The 11,727-nt window shown below is 34.1% G+C and overlaps 1 long non-coding RNA gene across 1 annotated transcript; it reads right to left on the bottom strand.

The window, feature by feature from the left end:
- Positions 1 to 1,113: 1,113 nt before the first annotated feature.
- On the bottom strand, positions 1,114 to 2,681 carry LOC116421069. Its single transcript, XR_004231393.1, has 3 exons — positions 2,536 to 2,681; positions 1,570 to 1,740; positions 1,114 to 1,222 (listed from the first exon to the last, which is right to left on the bottom strand). It is a non-coding gene; the product is annotated as an uncharacterized LOC116421069 (long non-coding RNA).
- Between the last annotated feature and the right edge of the window lie 9,046 nt (positions 2,682 to 11,727).

Below are 11,727 nucleotides of genomic sequence, written 5' to 3'. Positions count from 1 at the left end.
GATAATTTTGAACTTTACTCTCAGAATTGCCTTCAAATTTGGCAGTACATCTTTGGAATTTCCCCAGTAGTAACAAATCTTTTTTGAGCATAGATTTGATTAGACTTTATTCAAGTCTTTCTTTTTCCCTGTAGTACTTGCTAGAGCATACAAAAGCCTCCAATCCAAGTTTCAAGTCACTTTTAGACACTTGCCAGCTATGAGACCCTGGCCAAGTCACCTAACTTACATTTGTTTCAGTTTCTCACCTGAAAAATTGGGTTAATAACAGCAGTTACCTCCCTGTGAAGTTGTGAGAATAAAATAAAATAATATTTGTAGAGTATTTAGAAATTCATAAAGTGGTATTATATATATGCATATATATTATATTATATATATTATGCATATATATTATATATGCATATATATGCATATATACACACACTATTGTAATTGTACAGTGCATATAGACATACATCTATGGAAAGATCTATGCATGTGGGTGTGTGGAGATAATTTTTTTGACATTTTCTTATAATATTCTATTTTTCCAAATTCATGAAAAGATAGTTTTCAACTTTCACCTTTGCAAAACCTTTTGTTTCAAACTTTTCTTACTCTCTCCCCACTCTCCCCTAATCTAATATAGGTTTAACATGTGCAATTCTTTTAAACTTATTTCCATACTAATATGCTATGCATGAAAAATCAGATCAAACAGGAACAAACATAAGAAAGAAACACAAATAAACAATGATAACAAAAATAGTTGGAAATAATATGCTTTGATCCACATTCAATCTCCATAGCTCTTTCTCTGGATAAGCATGGCACTTTCCATTCCAAGTCTATTGGAATTGCCTCATTGTAGAAAAGAGCCAAGTCCATGTGTTTGGAGATCATAACTGTGCAGCACAAGCCACTTGATTTCAGGGAGAACTACATCTAGGATGCTTAGCCTAATGATGCTAAACCAGTGCCAGTCATTACAGTTTTTGAGCATTTTTTTGTATTGTTTTCCCCCACAATGGATTGTTAACTTGAATCAACACTGGACCTAATTAAGGTCCCTTGTGAGTGAAGTCCTTGCATTGCTCATCTCATACAATATGATACTTACATGGTAGCATCCAGGGACTGTGTGGAAAAAGAATTGGAGTAAAAAGCAGGATAAAGACGTTCTGGCTGCACCTCTGCCCCAGCCTAATCACAGTTCCTCTTTGAATTCCAGATTCCTCTTCTAAAAAAGTATAAAGATTAGACTCTAATTTAGTCATTAGATCTCCTTTAGGTGCCCTCTAAAATTGTAGGCTCTACATCAGAGTGGATATCTCAGTTGCTGGATAAACTTGATTATAATGAATTTCTCCCCCCCCTTAGACACATGCAATAATTTATTTAAAATCCCAGATCAAGTTATACTAATCATCTATGGGCTTGTGCTTTCCCTATGCTAATCTTGGTCCTGATGTTCTTAAAGTCCTTTATGAAGCATTTATTCAAATTCTAAGGTGCATGGGGGTGCTCAGGGAGGACAAGGATAATTGATAGGTCTCAAACCCATTGGTCAGTTAGGGTGATACCTACCACAAGCATGTGGAAACTTCCCTTGGCAGAATGGATGGACAGGAAGAATTTATTCAAAGAGTTTTAATCTGAAGCAAGTGCTCAGACATCAAAGACACCAAAGTCATCCATTGGATCCCAGGCCAATCTCAGTGATCTTGACTTTTAACTTGCCTCTGGATTTTAATGACTCTGTAAGAGAAAGTGAGGCTGATGACTTTGTGTAGCTCTGCCTCTTTTTAAATCCAGTTCACACCTAAGTCAAGACATCAACCTGTGATGTCATTGGTCCTCTTCAAAAACAAAGGATAAACACAGAACATTGCCTCATGGGAGAGAATCAGGGACACTAAGACTCTATAACATTGCTTTTAAGAGAGAAACAGGTACAAAAACCTGACCTAGGAATTCACCCGAGATTCTGCCACCAGGAGTATAGAATATGTCAAATGTTAATTTCCCATTTTGATTAACTTGCTAATCAGGTACTGAGTTCAGCAACTAGCTCCTGGAGAAATAAAATGTGCTGTTAATACACTCTAAATTTTGAACAAAAGTCCTATTCAAAGCTCTCTAATTGGTATCAAGATGCCAAGTTCATTTCCCTTATGGGATAGTTCATTTCTTTCTTTTTTATGGTCTCTATCCTGCCTCTCCAAAAGAAGAAAAAAGATTAATTCACACAACTCATTTGAAAAAACAATCGATTACTCATTTTTGGATAGCAAAGAGTTATTATTACCTTTATGTACAATATCAATGGAACAGTATCTGAATGAAAATCATCTATGTTGTAAACATGGTGGAGAGGGAAAAATAATTCCTTTTAAAGAGAAGGCATAACAGATAGAGATTTCTGTCAACAAAAGGAGAGGCAAAAATAAAGTTCTCTAATCCAACTTTGTCAAAATGGATTTGTTTAATGAGACAGTAACATTAGTATTCTGTCTCCCAAATGGAAAAATGTTTATAACAGCAGTGAGTTACCTTACATGTTGAAGAGATTTCATCAGTGAGTAACAGTAAAATGGTTTGTCTCTTTAACTTGTATGCACTTATAATCCATGGCATCTTATGAAACAGAGATCAATTGACTAGAATTTCTTCTTTGTATTGAAGTCGTTTCTTGGTGAAGCCTGAATTAGAAAAAAAAAAACAGCATACAGTCCTATTCTTTTAAATGCTATACATCCAAGACCTTCTGAGACTTTGTAAGTGAGCATTATACTGGGGGCCAAGACACTGAAAATAATAATAATAACAACAACAATAGTAGGATCAATGTTAATCATTAACATTTATACAGCACGCAAAGATTTGTAAAGAACTTTATATATCTTATCTCATTTGATCCTCCCAACAATCCTGTGAGTTAAGTGATAAAAAATTTTTCCCCATTTTAGTGATGAGGAAAACAAGACTAAGGGTTACACAGTTTGCAAGTGTCTCAGATAAAGATTCATAGTCAGGTCTTCTTGACTTCTGTTTTATAGCAATATTCATTATACATCCTAGCCATTCCTGGTCTTGACTGTGTGACCTTGTTCAAGTCATTTAAGCTCTGTATGACTCAGTTTCCTTTTCTGTCTTGGGTTGAATTAAATTGGTGTGCTCTATTTGGCCTCAGGTTAGATTAGAACTAGATTTGGGTATTCACAGGATAATGGTACTTGGGGAAGCTAGTACAAACATGATTTTTATTACTATGTGGTACAGAAAGCAAGCAAAAATGAAATATCACACATTCACACACACACACACATTTTATGGCAATATAGATAGAGAGAGGTTTGATTCCATATATGCAAAAAAAATTCACCCAGCTCAAAGTGGAGGGAGATATGTCTCAGTGGAAATAACTAATCAAAAGGGGTGTCTGACCAATTTATCTAAAAATATTTATAACTGCTCTTTTTGTGGTGGCTAAGAAATTAGAAATCAAGGGGATGTGCATCAATTAAGGAATGGGCTATAGTATATGATCGTGAAGAAATATTTTGCTATAAGAAAAGATGATTACAGAAAAATATGAAGACTTACACGAATTGATGCAAAGTAAAGCAGAGTCAGAGAGACATTATACACAGCCATAGAAGAACTGTGAATCACTTAGCTATTCTCAGCAATACTATTATCCAAGATAATTCCAAAGGACTCATGATAAAGCAAACTATCTGCCTCCGGAGAAAGAAGTGATACTGTCTATATAAAAAAGTATGTTATTTTTGTTTGCTTCCTCCTTTTATTCTTTCTTTCTTTCTTTTCCTTCCTTCCTTTCTTTTAATTTGTTTCTTCCCCTTTTTTCCTTCCTTTTCCCCTTGCATCTTCCCTTCCTCTCTCCCTCTTTCCCTTCCTCCTTCTCTCTCTTTCTTCTTCTCTCTCCTTCTTTCTTTCTCCTTCTTTCTTTCTCCCTCTTTCTCTCTCTCTCCTCTCTCTTTCTTTCTTTTTTTCCTTCTTTCCTTCCTTCCTTCCTTCCTTTCTTTCTTTCTTTCTTTCTTTCTTTCTTTCTTTCTTTCTTTCTTTCTTTCTTTCTTTTTTTCTTTCTTTCTTTCTTTCTTTCTTTCTTTCTTTCTTTCTTTCTTTCTTTCTTTCTTTCTTTCTTTCTTTCTTTCTTTCTTTCTTTCTTTCTTTCTTCCTCTATCCCTTCCTCCCTCACTCCTTTCCTTCCTTCCTGAATCTTTTCATACAAAATTACTAATATGGAAATGTTTTACATGATTACACACATATGAACTATTTTGGTTTGTTTACATTCTCAAGGAGAAGAAAGAGGGAGTGAGAGATAGAATTTAGAATACAAAACATTTTTAATGTGAAAAAATATTTTCCTATGTAGTTGGGGAGAAAATAAAACATTATATTATTTCCTAAAGTGGGTATCTGAGCAGAGAAGTTTTTATGCCTTAAAAATGAACTTGATGAAGAGTAGGTAATCAATGTCAGATGTGAAAGGGTACATTGTTAATCAGATCCAAATGTGATGGAGAAATTTCCTCTGGGGCATTTATCAATACCAGGTTCTGGTGGGGGTGGTGGTGAAGTTCTCTTTTAGGACCAAAAATTGGGTAAAGATTTGAGTTGGCAATTGGAACCCTAGAAATGAGTGTGGATCAAAGTAGCTGCACTCAGCCAAGAGTTGCACGCAATCAGAAATTTAAATTGTTTTAATTCCTTGACACAGCCTAAGTGACTCTATATCAGAGTCCTATAATTTATGACTACAATGTCAAACAATATATTTTAAAAATCACAATTATCACATAGTATTTCTGAAACTGTACTTTATACAACATTAAAGTTTGCAAAGGAAAGAATGTGATGATGGAATACAAAAGAACACTATTAATCCATCCATTTAATTGTCTATATTGTACATGATCAATTCAAAGAATCATTGGAGACTGGTCAAAATTAATTGTGTGAATGAAAAAATTGGCCTCTTGTTGATCTAAAGTCAATTATTGACTCCTAGAATAGTATACAGAGTCTAAACTTTTAAATGATAGAAAGGATATCTGTTGCATTTTTTAATAGTTATTGTAAGGCTCAAATGTGATAATATATGGAATGGACTTCGCAAATTTTAAAGTGTTATATAAATGATAATGAGAATAATCTCATTATATATATATTATATAACATAATATACATGTGTATTATACATATGTATAATATAATATAACATATAATACATATGTATTCTCATTATATGTATATAATGAGAATAAGATGATAATGACTATGACGATGACGATGATGATGATGATGATTGACAAATTGACAAAAACTTGGTTGTCAATCTATACCAGGGGAGTGTGTTTAAGATTCTTAGTTTTCCTATTTTTGTTTTTGTTTGTCTCAGCAATTCAGGGGAGAGTTGTAAAATCTAAAGAAACAAGAAAACAAGTGTTAATGACCAAGATTCAAATATCCATGTAGCTCATTTGACCCTCAAATTAAAAAGAGAGATCAAGTGAGCAAAAAGATCAAAGACTGTGCATCTTCTTGGACCCAATAACCCCTCAAAGATCTCTTTGATGCATGACAAAAATCATGCATCAAAGATAAAGTAACTTCATCTATCTCCACAGTAGAAGATACCCAGAATCCAAAGAGGGTAAAAAAAATAAAACGCAAATTTACACTTACTGACCCTGAGTTTACTCAGCACTCCTGATCCACCTCCCATGCTACTAGCAGTGAAATTACATTAATACATTGAAAAACCTGATACACAAATTGCAACAAAAGTCCCCCTTTTCTCTTTCAAATGCAGTGGAAATCTTAGTTCTAACTTATAAAAGTTTCTCTGGCCAGTAGGGCTAAAACTCTTCAGAAGCTAAAACATGTTAGGAACTTTAACAAATAGCCAGCATTTCAGCATAGAATCTAGGCCAAAGAACTAAGGAACAGAGGAAATGGGACAGGTCAACCAGAATAGGATACTATGTGGCCTAGAGTAGTAAAATTTATATTTTGCATTTCAGCAGGTAGAAACAATTAGTTTCAGCAAGTCATTGCTTCTGAAGCGCCTAGAAAATATGTAGCCATCATCAGTAACCAATACACAAAGAATTGGAAGGGGAAAATTCCTACAAGTGGTTAAGAAAAAAAAAAATGATGTAATAACCCAGCAGATCCAGGCTTGCATGAGTAAAAAGCAACAATAAAATGAAGATTGCTGTGAAACACAAATGAATTATCACATCCAATAATGTTCCCAATTATGAAACATTTATTGACAAAAACAACCACATCTTTTACAATGAGTAATTTGTTGGTAATATTAGATTCAGAATAAAATTGATTTGAAAACCTAATATGTTTTTTAAAACCAGATCCCTGTTATTTGATAAATTTGCTAGTAGTCATTTAAAAAATCATTTAAAAATAATTGTCTGCAAGGGTTCCTTTAATATGAATGGGAAATCCTAACAAATCAAGCAAAAAGATTGAAATCTATTAAATTAGGTGATCTCTGAGTTCCCTTCTGCCTTGAAAATCCTCTGTAGCCTTATTTCGTGTTAACTATAAAAAGATAAAGCCAGCAATACTAACTAATATACTTTAAACTCTGAAGATAGAGTCAAAACTGATTCCCCTCTATCCTAATTCTTGTTTTGTCCATTTTTCAAATACATCTGGATTTTAAAAGAAATTGAATCCACATGTTTCTGATTTCATGACACTGAACTAATCTTATTGGGTTTTGTCAGAGTTGTTTGGTATCTCACAGGTTTTTGGAACCCTTTTCTTTTCTCTCTCTTTTTTGTTTTCCTTTTTGATGATACTTTTACTCAGAGACTGAAATTTGGTTTGTGCTGATTGTAAATGCACTTGACCATCTAGGGCAGTCATTAGGCCTAGCCTTGTGTCCCAAGTCCACACTGTCACAAAGAATTCTAAACCTAAGCAGGTCTGGCCTATTGCCTTATCCCTTAGTGTTTCAAAGACCTAAACCAAATACTTGTTTTCATTTCTGTCCTGCAAGCTCTATAGCAGTCCCACAAAGTAGCAAAGTCATTGGATGCTCTGCATTTTTATCTTTACTAATAATCTTCAAAGGAAATCTTTATATTTGAAGAAATACAAGGTACTAGGAACTGGAATAGGAATTAATGACAGTAATCCCAATTACTTATTTGCCTGTCATATTTAACAGCTACTTTTGAAAGAAACAGGTCTTGGTTTAGAAGTGTAAATTATTACACTGGCAACTAGGTGGTGCAATGGATAGAATGTTGGACCTAGATAGATAGTAACAATAGCTAACATATAGAGTACTTGGCCTTGTTCCAGGTACTGTGCTTTTTACAATTTTTTTACATTGTTAATTTATGATTATTTTATTTCTGATCCTCACACAACTTTATGAGGCAGATGCTATTATTATCCTCAATTTAGAGAAGATAAAACTGAAGGAAGCAGAAGTTAACTGATTTGTTGGCAAGTAAAGTCACATTTGAATTCAGGTCATGTTGACTACAGGCCTAGTGGACTATATCACCTAGCTGTTTGAGTCAGGCAGACCTGAATATGAATCCTGACTTAAGTACTATATCGAAGGTGTAACCTTGAGCCATTTAATCTTCCTCAGCTTCAGGAAAAAATCTGTAAAATCTGCAAAATTTCCTTTGTAAAATCTTACCATTTTTATAGCTCAGTAGTGTTTGATCACAAACATATGTTATTCAAAGTCATTCTAAAAACAATATTGCAGTTACTGTATACACTGTTTTCTTGGTTCTGCTCATTTTGCTCTTCATTATTTTATGCAAGTCTTTTCATGTTTTCTTAAGGTCTTTGAGTCCATTATTTCCTATAACACAATAGTATTCCATCACAAATACACCATAACTTCTTCAGTCATTCCCCAATTGATGGGCATCCCTGTAATTTCCAGTTCTCTGCCAACACAAAGAGAGCAGCTACAAACATTTTACAACATATAAGTTCTTTACCTTTTTCCAAAATAATTTCTGGAAATAGACCTCAGTGATATTACTGTGTTAGAGGATATAGATAGTTTAAAAAATCTTTGGGCACAATACCATATTGCTCTCCAAAATGGCAAATCAGTTCATATGAAGAAAGATACTATCTACATCTGGAAAAATAATTAATAAAGAGAAAAATATATAGAATAATTATATATATACCTATTTATATTTAATGGTAGCCATCTCCAGAGTAAAGAGGGAAGAAAAAAAAGGAATTCATATGATAATTTTATTATATATTTTAAAAGAATAACAAATTGTATATAGTTGATTTGCAATTTCATATACAATTATTTTTATGCTATGTTATGGAAATGAGCATTTTATTCTATAGATTAAAAATTAAATTAATAATAATCTTACCTCACTCATTGAGTTGGTGTGAGAATGAGATAACAGTTTGTTGTTCATTCTTCATTTTCATAGAGGATCAATGACATCATGGATGACATCTTGACTTACATGTGAATTAGATTAAACTGTATAGGTATTCAGAGAAGACTAACACATCTGGTATTAGAATTTGCTGAGCCCTTTTCAAGGCTGTTTATCTACCTTTGATATCCACCTGGGACTCAACTCTCCCCTGTGGCTTCAAGAAGCTGTAGCATGTGCAGCGACAATTTCCTGGTGAAATCACCTTGACAGATGGGCTAAAACTAAGATGTGTAAGGCCCTTTGCAAATCTTAAAACATCTAAATGCAGGCTATTATCATCACTAACATTATTATTGTTGTTGTGATTATTACTATTGTGATATTATTTTTATTATATAACAACCATGTCAAAACCCTAGTTCAAGCCATGTCAGGATTGTTTAGGTTAAATCTGACTTGGGTAACATCCAGAGCATACTGTAGGGGATAGGCACAGAAAAGTCAAGCTCAAAAAATGGTGAGATTATAAGGGTTTTTCACAAGACTTTCCTGGCCAGAAATGTCTCTTCCATCATATCTCCCTCATAGTTTTTGGGAGGTCAAAGCATGATCTGTAATGATGGAAGATTGTAAGAAAATTGGCTTTAAAGTCAAATATTGCTTCTAACACTAAGTGTTTTAGATAGCTAAGTGGTAGAGTAAATAAAGTGATAATCCTGAAGTCAAGAGGACCTGAGCTCAGATCTTATTTGACCATGGACAAGCTACTCAACTGTTTGCCTCAGTTTCCTCAGTAGGATGAGCTGGAGAAGTAAATGGCAAATCACTCCAGTATTTTTACCAAGAAAACCCCAAATGGAATCACAAAGAGTTAGCCACAACTAATTGACTATACAACAAAATACACTATGTGATTTTGAACAACTCACTTCATCATCTAAGGCCTTCTTATCCTCATCTATAAAATGAAGGGGTTGGACTAGATGACCTTAATGGTCTGGTCCAGTTCTAAATCTACCCAAAAATCTACTTAAACCCCCTAATTTTCCAATAAAACTTATGCTCTTTCCATCTCAGCCTCCTGGGATAAATAGGCTTGTTTTCCTGGATTCTGGTATGTTTGGCTTCATTAATATAAGTGTTGGAGATCCGGCCCATGTCCAGAGAGTGTGGGATGACATATTTCCACGTGGAGACCTAGGGAGTTTGTTTCCTGGAGAATTGTAATGATATATAAGGGATACAGTATAGTATGCTAACTTTGGTTGGTTAACAATGTGGTTCAAAGGAAACTTTTTTGATGAATTATGGAGCCAGAACTGTCAGCATCTTTCAAAAAGATCTGAGTCAGCTTTGGCCATCTATTCCAGCTTTTTACAGTGACTCCCTCAGTCATTGCATATAGTGAAAGACTATAACAGGTGACACCTTAGGATCTTTTCTCCTCTAAGACCATGTGAGCCTCAGAAGGGACTTTCCATTCTTAGTCTTTTCATTTATTCTTTCTTATTTTGATTGAGTCATCAGTTGAGTTGGTGAATGGAGTCTCTAATCTTGCAAATTTTAAAAGGTTAGAGAGTGAAATTTCAGCCTCCAGAATTCAAAATCTAGACTGAGTTTTACAGCCAGCAAAGCATCAATGCCCTGAGGATCAAGGAACTACCTTTGGGAGTGACTTTCAGGACACCATTCCAGTTGAGATAAGAATTCAGCTAGCAAACACTCCATTTTTGGACATTAACTTGGTAGGAACCATGATGTATAGGAAATGAGCTAAATTTTTAACCTATTCCTCCAGAGTTATAATGGAGAGTATAATGGAGTAGGAGGGAGGGGGAGATGTTTATATATTTGTCCTTGATATATCTTTGAAGTAATTATCATTTATTTTGCAGAAGCTAATTAAAGTTAAGTGGTTAATTTAGGTGAGACACTAGTGTATAGCCCTCAAACATATGGGGAATAGCCATTGGCGATTGATACTGATGGCAGTGGGTAAGAGATACTCCAACACTTCAGAGCTATTAAACAAATTGTGATGAGTTATTGTTGTTTAGATAATTTTGATTACATTAAGCTAAAATTTTTTTGTACAAAAAAAACTAATGCAGACAAGATTAGAAGGGAAGCTATAAATTAGGAAAACATTTTTTACATTTACAGGTTCTGACAAATGCCTCATTTCTAAACTATATAGAGAATTGACTCAAATTTATAAGAATTCAAGTCATTCTCCAATTGAGAAATGGTCAAAGGACATGAACAGATAATTTTCAGATGAAGAAATTAAAACTATTTCTAGTCCTATGAAAAGGTGCTCCAAATCACTATTGATCAGAGAAATGCAAATTAAGACAACTCTGAGACACTACTACACACCTCTCAAATTGACTAAGATGACAGAAAAAGAAAATGATGAATGTTGGAGGGGATATGGGAAAACTGGGACACTGATACATTGCTGGTGGAACTGTGAATGGATTCAATCATTCTGGAGAGCAATTTGGAACTATACTCAAAAAATTATCAAGCTGTGCATGCCCTTTGATTCAGCAGTGTTTCTACTGGGCTTATATCCCAAAGAGATCTTAAAGAAGGAAAAGGGACCCATAGGTGCAAAAATCTTTATGGCAGTCCTTTTCATAATAGCATGAAACTGGAAACTGAGTAGGTGCCCATCACTTGGAGAATGGCTGAATAAGTTATGGCATGTGCATATTATGGAATATTATTATTCTATTAGAAATCATCAGCAGGCTGATCTCAGAAAGGCCTAGGGAGACTTACATGAACTGATGCAAAATGAAATGATCAGAACCAGGAGATCACTGTACACATAAACAACAATATTATATGTCAGTCAATACATGACTCTTTTAACAATGAGATGATTGATGCCAGTTCCAATGATCTTGTGATGAAGAGAGCCATCTACATCCAGAGAGAGGACTAGGAGAAATGAGTCTGTACCACAACACAACATTCTCACTCTTTTTGTTGTTGTTCATTTGCATTTTGTTTTCTTATTCATTTTCTTTCCTTTTTGATCTGATATATGTAAACATATATTGGAACTAATATATATTTTAACATGTATAATATATATTGGATTAGTTGCCATCTAGGGGAGGGGGCTGGAGGAAGGATGGGAAAATTTGGAACACAAAGCTATGCAAGGGTCAATGTTGAAAAATTATCTGTCCATATGTTTTGAAAATAAAAAGCTTTAATAATTTAAAAAAAGAGTTGTTGTTAGTCCCTTGTTTTGAAGAAAACCAATGACATCATAAGGTAATATCTT

Source organism: Sarcophilus harrisii, chromosome 1, assembly GCF_902635505.1.
Source record: "Sarcophilus harrisii chromosome 1, mSarHar1.11, whole genome shotgun sequence".
In the NCBI taxonomy this organism is placed as follows: domain Eukaryota; kingdom Metazoa; phylum Chordata; class Mammalia; order Dasyuromorphia; family Dasyuridae; genus Sarcophilus; species Sarcophilus harrisii.
This window is presented reverse-complemented; position numbering and strand designations above follow the sequence as displayed.